General features: G+C 40.1%; 1 non-coding gene across 1 annotated transcript; it reads left to right on the forward strand.

Moving 5' to 3' along the window:
* The first annotated feature begins 598 nt into the window (after nucleotides 1-598).
* On the forward strand, nucleotides 599-671 carry TRNAR-CCU (transfer RNA arginine (anticodon CCU)). Its single transcript has one exon. It is a non-coding gene; the product is annotated as a tRNA-Arg (tRNA).
* Nucleotides 672-9,905: the final 9,234 nt, after the last annotated feature.

The following is a 9,905-nucleotide window of genomic DNA, read 5'->3' on the forward strand; positions in this document are numbered from 1 at the left end:
GATGTTCTCTGATTATTTTGATCTATTTTCAAGTCCTTTCATCACTGTCTTGGATCTTGAAGATAATGTGATGATGAGGCCTTTGAAATTCATCTATTGAATAGTGGGAGTGGGCTGGACCCGCAAAGGGATTGGAGGAAGAGAGAATTAAAAAAAATCAAACTGGATTAGAGTGTATTGGGCCTGAGGCCCATGAATGAGATGCATATCCATATTGGTCTCAACAACAAATTAATAATTTAATCTCTACATAGCTCATAAGTTAGATGTGTCATACACCTCAACATTGTTCTTTGCATTGGCTAAAATAGTAGGGTTTTTTATATGCAAATTTATTGTATGTATAAACTACGGATACATCACATGGTGCCTCGTATTACTAAATCTGCGCTCTGTTTCTTTCAAACGGAACTAGATGGAAAGTTTTTTCATGTTGAATTTTTTATTAGCTTCATTTTCTTCACTTTTACTTTGCAAACAACATTTTTTTTCACTGTCATTTTCATCAAAGCAAATAAAGTAGCTCAAGACAAAGTTTGAATAATATGGGCCGATTCTTGTCTAGTTTTATTTCAAGTCAAATCAAAATAAATGTAAAGCGCCTGTAGCTCAGTGGATAGAGCGTTTGTTTCCTAAGCAGAAGGTCGTAGGTTCGACCCCTACCTGGCGCGTATCTTTTCTTTTTCGTTTTCAACAAAAAAAAGAAAAAAATTCAAAAGTTAGAATAGGGGTTAGGGGCTTGCCTAGAAGCAAGTTATAGCTACACCAACACAATATCTTTGTTATAGATCTCATTAAGTTAATTAAAACCTCAATAGTTTTTGTAAAAAGAAAAAAAAAAAGGGAGAATGACGGTTCAGGTCTGTCCGTACTTCTCCGTAAAAAAGAGTAAAGAATTAAACATCCCTTAAAGTTTCACTTCAATACTCAAACATCTCCTTTTTAAATTGGAAGACCTTTTGTATGAGCGATTTTAGTGGATAAAAAACTAAGGTTTTTTAAATCTGGACCGTCTGCACATGGATGACCCAGAAAACAACCCAACTGGTTTGAACGCAAATGGCCTACTTTGACAAAAAATAAAAATAAAAAAGAAAAACAACCAAAAACTATTGTTCGGGTTGGTTCATCGCCTGGGTCAGTGCCAGTTTAAACATGGACGACCCACTTTGACAAAAAATAAAAAAAATAAAGAAAAAACAAAAAATGGCCAAAAATCGTTGTTCAAGTTGACAATTCGATGATTCGACCGCCCGAGTCAATGAACCAGTCAGATCCGGTTCGTTGTTTCACACCAAAAAGCAGTTTTGGGGTGAAATGGACCGGTTCTCAGTTTTTTCGATTCAGTTTTGAGAACATTGACAAAAACCTCCCATATCATTTCTGTTAGAACATGACATCAGTGCAGTTTAAGTTTTTTAAAAATCCAATTTTGCCCTTGGAGAAAATTTTCCTCTGTAATTCATTGTGTGGCTTGTGTTTTATGTGGATAAAAACGTCCCCTTTCCTGCGAGTTTAGGCCCAATGCTATAAGCACGTTCAATGAGCACTTGAAAATCTTTTTGACACCTATCCCTTAAAATATCATGAGGCCTCAACTCACTCTTGAAAAAGATTAAAAATCACTATTGACAATTGTCAAAATATTTATCAAGTGCTCATTCAACGTGCTTACTTATATTATGCCTACAAGATCAGGCCCCCTTTTCTGCACTTTGCTCTCTATATAGAAAATGTAAGAATAAAAATATTCTGCCTTTCTTTCCTTTACATAGTGAGTCATGACCAAAGATATCGATTGTCGACGTATCAATTTTTGGTGCTGGCCAATTTTTTGTGCTAAGTACCTCGTCATTTGGTCTGCTTCCAAGTGGTTGATGACTTAGAGGCCGAAGTGAACTTTTGCCGGATGAGGACCTGGATGCCAAGCATCAAATGATGTAGCGCAATCCGGCTGCTCCTAGATGGAGGTGACCTAGCTCCCGGTAGACAAGGGACCTGGTGACCTGCAAAAGATGAACTTGAGAACCTGGGGTTGTTTACCTAGCGGGGGGGTCTGATGCTTAAGTTAGCACTTAGTTGTGAGTTGAAAATGATATTGGATTGTGAGAGAGCTAGAGAGCAGAGATTACGCATCTTTTTCTTCTCCCCATCACCCTCGGGGGGTGAAGCCTTTATATACTGGAGTCTTCGCGGGTTTGGTGGAGTAGTTCCTGGATCCCCACTGTGATGGGATCTATTTCCGTGTTAGTTGGGGATAACGCCACCAATCGGTAAGGTTGTCCATTCCCGCTTGAATCGGGGAGTGGGTGAGCTAATACTAGCCGTTACAAGGCATGATCCCGTAAGACGCGAGGTACAATGGTGAGATCCTTGAAATTACCATGCAGTGGTCGGTCTGACTAGGAGTTGAGCTGCTTGTGAAGTGCCGGGTTGCTTGGTGGCGAGCTGCCTGGGAAGTGGCAGGCTGCTTGGTGGCGAGCTACCTAGTGGTGAGCTGCTTGGGAAGTGTCGGGTTGCTTGGTGGCGAGCTACCTAGTGGCGAGTTTCCTGTGAAGTGCTGGGCTACTTGGTGGCGAGTTGCTTGGGAAGTGTCAGGCTGCACCTAGTTGTCATGAGGTGCCATGTGTCACAATATCATTGGAGGGCCAAATTCGCCCTCATCATTTTCCCACGACTACCGATCTGAAAGTAACTCAGCGAAGGGAGTAGATTGCTCCTTTTGGCATGAAATGACTAATTCGATGAGCTCGTAAGCATCGATTCAATTCCTTAGGCTATGTGAGCGACTCGCAGTCCACTCTCCTTACCCTTGATTTTGCCCATGCCGAAGAGGCGACTAGGTCTTATATGGTGCCGAAATCTTTGCCAGTTCAGCACTTTAGCCCTTAGGCTCTAGGAGTGACTCGTAGTCCACTCTCCTTGATCTTTGATTTTTCCCATGCCGAAGAGGCGACTGGGTCTTATGTGGTGCCGAAGTCTTTGCCAGTTCAACACTTTAGCCCTTAGGCTCTGGAAGCGACTTATAGTCCACTCTCGTTGATTTTGTCCATGCCGAAGAGGCAATTGTATCTTATGTGATATTTTAGCCCTTAGGCTGAGGGAGCGACTTGTAGTCCACTCTCCTTGATCTTTGATTTTGCCCATGTCGAAGAGGCGACTGGGTCCTTTGTGAAGCCGAAGTCTTTGCCAGTTCAACACCTTGGCCCTTAGGCTCTATGAGCGACTTGTAGTCTACTCTCATTGATCTTTGATTTTACCCATGCCGAAGAGGCAGCTAGGCCTTATGTGGTGTCGAAGTCTTTGACAGTTCGCGTCTGGGCCAGGCCGCCAGGCCGCGCCTGTGCCAGGCTACTAGGTCGCGCCTGGGCCAGGTCGCCAGGTCGCCACGTTGCGCCTGGGCCAGGCCGCCATGTCACGCCGGAGTTAGGCTGCCAGGTTGCCAAGTTGGTGCCTTAGAGCTATGACTGCGTTGCATCAGCCTCGTGATGCTGGTCACCCGCTCCTACAAGAAGCTACTAGGAGCTCGACCTTCGCCAGCTCGCACGGAAGCCTTGGAAGGCTCGACCAGCAAGGGCGACCATGCAGTCTGTTGGTCGCCAACTCCCGCGGAAGCCACAAAGAGCTCATCTTTGTAGAGGGGACAACGTGAAGAGGACTAACGAGGTTTTATCTGAATTGAAAGTAAAGTCGGTAGAGCTGCTTAGTCTGTTAGCTTCCTGCATAGTCTTTGAGTTCATAAAAAATGGAAACTATAAAGTGAGAACTTTAATTTCTAAAAAGGTGAGAACTTAGCTTTATGGAAGAAGAGGACTTAACCCTTTAGAGGATGAGAACTTGGCTTTTTGTAGCGTTTCCCACAAACGACGCCAAATGATGTATCAATTTTTTGTGATGGGCAATTTTTTGTGCTATGTACCTCGTCAATTTGGTCTGCTTCCAAGTGGCTGATGACTTAGAGGCCGAAGTGAACTTTTGTCGGATGAGGACCTGGATGCCAAGTGTCAAATGATGTAGCGCAATCCGACTGCTCCTAGATGGAGGTGACCTGGCTTCTGGTAGACGATGGACCTGGTGATATATAAGAGATGAACCAGAGAACCCGGGGTTATTTACCCAGTGGTGTTGTTTCGATGCTTAAGTTAGCACTTAGTTGTGAGCTGAAAATGATATTGGATTGTGAGGGAGCTAGAGAGCAGAGATTACGCATCTTTTTCTTCTCCCCTTCACCCTTGGGGGGTGAAGCCTTTATATACTGAAGTTCTCATGGGTTTGGTGGAGTAGTTCCTGGATCCCCGCTGTGATGGGATCTATTTCCGTGTCAGTTGGGGATAATGCCACCAACCAGTAAGGTTGTTCATTCCCGCTTGAATCGGGGAATGGGTGAGCTAATACTAGCTGTTAGAAGGCATGATCCCGTAAGACGTGGGGTACGATGGTGAGATCCTTGAAATTACCATGCGATGGTCGGTCTGACTAAGAGGCGAGCTGCCTGTGAAGTGCCAGGCTGCTTGGTGGCGAACTGCCTGGGAAATGTTGGGTTGCTTGGTGGCGAGCTGCCTGTGAAGTGCCAGGCTACTTGGTGGTGAGTTGCCTAGTGGCGAGCTACTTGTGAAGTGGCGGGCTGTTTGGTGGTGAGCTGCCTAGTGGCAAGCTGCTTGGGAAGTGTCGGGCTGCACCTAGTTGTCATGAGGTGCCATATGTCACAATATCATTGGAGGGCCAAATCTGCCCTCATCATTTGCCATCATGAATGATCAGGCTGATTAACTCTCTGCCAGCAATGGAAGAAAAAATAAAAAAGGAAAACAAGTTGAATAAGAGCACACAAATATAATAATAGAGGAAAGCAAACAGTGATGGAGAGTGAAGCGACTTCTTTACTATTCTCTGACAAATACACAATGCCGTTAAATTATTTTGAAGAGATGAAGGCGAAAGAGAGGAGGGACAAACAGATGGAAGAGAACATAGTGTTGGATATAAATGCAAATGGGATAGCTGATAGGAACACTATTTGGCACTATGGCTCAGTTTGAAAGGAGTACAAATGCAAATTTGTAGAGTGCAAATACATACAAAATACAAGGTTTTACTCTACAAATTTGCATTTGCAAAATATCCGACTCATTCTATCACTCAGAGCTTAATTTCCATAAAGTGACTATATATTAGAGATTTTACGGGTTTTCTCACCTTTTTCTTCTTTTTACTTAAAAGGATATAGTTGAAATTTATTAAAAAAATGAAGATGGATGTACAGATAATTGACAAATTTACAAAAACAATCAAAATGTAATCAAACTCAGAACATATTCTAACTTCCCTAAAAATAGAGAACTGATTTTTTTTTTTTTTGTGGGAAATCCCAAAGAAACACAATAGACTCTGATTTCTCCATATGATTTCCTTATAAATGAACTGATAATGAATCCAAGAGAAATAACAGATTTTTTTTTGTTGGAAAACAAAGAAAATCAAAAGAGATTCTGATTTCTCCGTATGAGTTCCTTGTAAAAGAAATGATAATGAATCCATTATCTTTCGTTAGAGAAACTAAGAAGTAATATAAAAGTCAGTCAAGTTTTCACCATTCCAATGTTGAAGGTGGTGGTTTTTTTTTTTTTTTTTTTAATTTTCTCTAAATTAACTAGACGCATTAAATCTCAAATTTAATGCAGGGTTGTATCAGTCATTTTAATTCTACTATTAGAGAAAACGGTTTATGGATCTGACAGGGGAGGTTTAAGTCCAATACTCAAAATGAGAGAATGTTTCTTAAGAGAGAAATATCAAGGGAGGTTCAAATCTTTTACCCAAAAAAAGCTTCAATAGTTTTAACATTTGAACCTTGAAAAGACTCGAGCTCCTAGAGATTGGGTTTGGATTTAGCCCATCCCAATTGCATACAATGCGGCTAAGATGGATCAGGTGCTCTTCTCGTCTATGAAGCTAAGAACAAGGTTTCTGGGTCTGGTTTGGGGTCAAGGTTTCTGGGTCTGATTTAGCCCATCCCAATTGCATTCAATAGTTTTAAAACTGAACAGAATGTGGAACCGTTTTGGGGTCTGGTTTCTGGGTCGAAAGATTTGATCTTTCAAATCGAACAGATAGCCTGTTCTGACAAAAAATAAATAATAATAATAAAAATAAAAAAGTAAAAAACTGTTATCTGGGTCGACGGTTCGATTGCCTGAATCAGCAATTTGCTGACCAAATCAACAGTTTTTAGTCAAAAAAGTGGTTCTGGGCTGAAACGTGACTGATACCCGATTTTTCTGATCTGGTCCAATTTTGAAAACATTGGATAAAAATATTAAGAAGAACGAGTTAATTAGAAAGCATTGCATACTTGTCGTTTTTGGTTACATCAGATCCATTTGTTCCGTGAAAGATACGAAGAAATATAACTGAAAGAAATTAGATTCAAAAAGTGAAAACAAATGGGACCTTGGTTCCTTAACAAACCAAGCTAAACGTTGTCTATGTATATCTGGGGACTAGGCTTAGTTTAAATTAGCTTCTGCAATTTGCATTCTTTTCACGGGAATATTGGTCTGAAACCAGAACTGGAATGGTCTATTTGGATGTCAATGGTTTGGTGGGGTGAAATCTGAATTCAATTCCAAGTAGAATAGTTTTCCAATTTGAAAAAATGGCCGTTCCCTCTCACTCTGTTGAAAATAAGAATCCATTCCAACTGATCACGATTTCCATCTGAATTAAATAAATAGAAGAATTGACCATTAATTCTGATTCTGATTACAAACCAAACTCGCCTAATACTGAGCACATGTGGGTTTCAACGACTAATATTTTTCATTATCATCGACATCATTACCCTCCCTCGGTGGAATGATTCGCACCGCTACGTGTGTCATTTATTTCTCATGCATGTACGCTGTATGGGTCAACCATGCAATTCAAGCCCCACCTTTTATCTAATCATTACAATTATATAAAATCATTGAATAAATTTAATATATTTTCATTTTTTTTCTTAGGTAGAGAAAGATTCTCTCGTTTAGTAGATATCTCTGATCAATGGATATTATATTTTTATTTGTTTTTTCAACTAAATTGACAAGATTTATCAGAACCCAGTTCGAATCCACGTTTCAGGTCAAGTCTGAAATTGATTTTCTTAATGGGGTTCAGGGGGACATTTATGAACCGGAGGACTCGACCTACCATCACCCTAAGAAAACAATGACAAGCAGTTTCGGGCTAGTTGGAATACAATAAGAAAATACACATCCAAATCAGTTTTGTATTAATTTAAGCTTAGTTTGGAAGGAATATAGATACAAATAAATAGAATTTAAAATCTTGTATTTTATATGTATTTATACTATACATATTTGTGTATTTGTACTGTTTGAGCCTTACATTTTTTTTTTCTACTCTTTCTCATTGTTTGGACTCAAATAATTCCGAAATCCCAATAACTACATTATTTTCAAACTTGGTTACAATTGTTAATCGCAAAGAAGGATTGGTACAATTTGTGCCATCATCAAGCAAGTAAAATTTGTTATTAAAATGAATGAACCAATCTTTATCTCCCGAGTCTTTGTTATCTGCAGTTAAGAAACAAATAATAATTAAGTAATTAATTAGTAATTAACCACAACTGGCCCAAATTAAAATCAAAATTGAGGAAGACTTTACATGACAATGATAGCTAGATATATCATGGAGCCGTAGTAGCGATAAATGAGGCAGCTAGGTCAGAAGAGATGTTGGTACGGAATATAATTAGTCTTCTTCCTTGTGGGATGAGAGCCAACTCTAGCGGACAACAAAGGCTTCATCTTCAAGGTTGCCATCTACAAATCCGATATGCTCTTCGTCCTTAGACTAAGAGTTGTCTGATTGCACCGGAGGGGCTTAGAAGATGTTGGGCTTAATTGGAGTTGGAGTAGGACTGTAGGAGGATTCATTACAGGCTTGGGATTCTACAGCTTCTCCACTTTCCGCGCAATTTGTTCAGCGTCTAGATGTGCGATGCATTGCAGCCAAGAGTTGTGTCAAGCCTGGTTTTAAGTCCCTTAGTGTACTTGGTGACTATGATCCCTTTGGGCTCCTAGAGACTTATTTGTGTTAATAGCCATTGGAACTCAAAGGTATTCATTCATCTACGGTGGCGTAGTAGAGACTGTAACTGGATGAAGAGACTGTGCTGGTAATCCAGCAGTAGGAATTTTCTTTTAATTTTGACCTTCATGGTTCCCACACCCGAATGTTATGCTCGCCTTGCTGGTGACGCATCTGACCTTCATGATTCTCTTGAAGAAGACATGCACAGACGCGCCATTAAACTCTTCTATACTCTAATCATCAAGGAGATCTGGGGATAGACGTTGGGGATTGGCAACCTCACCTAGAAACTCTCCTGTCTCGGAGCTCAAGAACCAGGTTAAGTCACCAATCTGTATTGGTTATTCTTTCTTCAGGATCCTTCCTACATTGAAGGGGGAGTTCCTGTGCATACCTTGAACAGAGCTTTCTTTGGAAGCCATGGAATCTTAGACACTAGATGGTGCTACCGATATTCTGTAATGGAGGAAGTCTCACAGAAAAGGCCAGCAGCAACGATCGATATTGACCCTCTGCTTTTGCAACCCGACAAGGCCCAACAACCTTAATTAACCTGTATGCAAGTAAATGATATTAAGGTTGGAGGCTTTGTGACTCTAGAACAAGACCCTCCAGAGCAAGGTAACGAAGGACTAAAGAAGAGCAGAGAATGAAAAACCCCTTTGGGAGCTTGGTATTCCAAAATATTCAAAGCCGTCTAATACAATATACAAGCAGGCTCATCTTCGCTTATGGAATGCCGAGAGACAAGTCATCCTAAACAGTTAATGACCCAAAATATTTAAACAAAAATCATCAGATGGGTTTGAGATAAAAATGGAAACTGGTGGCTCACGGCGTCAGGGAGTGCAAACATATCTGGCGCTAGAGGCCTCAACAAGATATCCCTTGGATGGTCGGTTATGTAGTTGAGTCACTCTACGTGCCGTGGTGATAACTGATGATAACCCTCTTAGACAACTTCGTGGATATTATTAATTGGAATGAAAAACATGCATGTTAAATCTAATTAAAGATAGAACGCTTAATTTTAAACCCTTCCCTTATGGATGAAGACTTGATCCATCATACACAGCATATTTAGAAACAAATTTTAGGATAGTACAAGATAAATTAAACAAAACTAATTAGCAATAAATTTATGGACTACTCATCAAACAGGAAAAAGCATAAAACCCATTAATTTGAGCCTCTCTGTCGTTAAATGCATGGGTCCCAAGGGAGTTTTATACTGAAGTTGACTGACTAACCAAATTGGGCATACTTAGAACTGACTTAATTATATATTTTTATCATTATCATCAACATCATCATCCTCATCCTCAGTGGAATATGATTCGCACTGTCATTTTTTTCTCATGTACGCTGTATGGATGCAAGCCCTAGCACTACCTTTTATCTTATCATTACAACTACATAAAACAATTGAATAAATTTAGTCTTTTTTTTTTTCCTTTGTAGAGAATGATTCTCTTGTTTAGTAGAGATAATCTCTGATCGATGGCTTATATATTTTTATTTGTTCCTCTGACTAAATTGACAAGATTTACTAGGGGTTCAGGTCAAGCTGGCCTTTCTTAAACCGGTCTGAAATTGATTTCCCTTATTATTTAGGGTTCAAATGGACGCTTATGAACCGGGAGGACTCGACCTACAATCACCCTAAAAAAACAACTACAAGAGTTTCGATCGGCTTCAATTCGTGGAATAGGTACAATAAGAAAATACACTTTCAAACCGGTTTTCATTTACTTACGCATTTCTTTTTCTATTCTTTCTCATTGTTTGGTGGACTCAACCAATTC

Source organism: Nelumbo lutea, chromosome 4 (assembly GCF_056320005.1).
Source record: "Nelumbo lutea isolate HS-2025 chromosome 4, American lotus-T2T, whole genome shotgun sequence".
Taxonomy (NCBI): Eukaryota; Viridiplantae; Streptophyta; class Magnoliopsida; order Proteales; family Nelumbonaceae; genus Nelumbo; species Nelumbo lutea.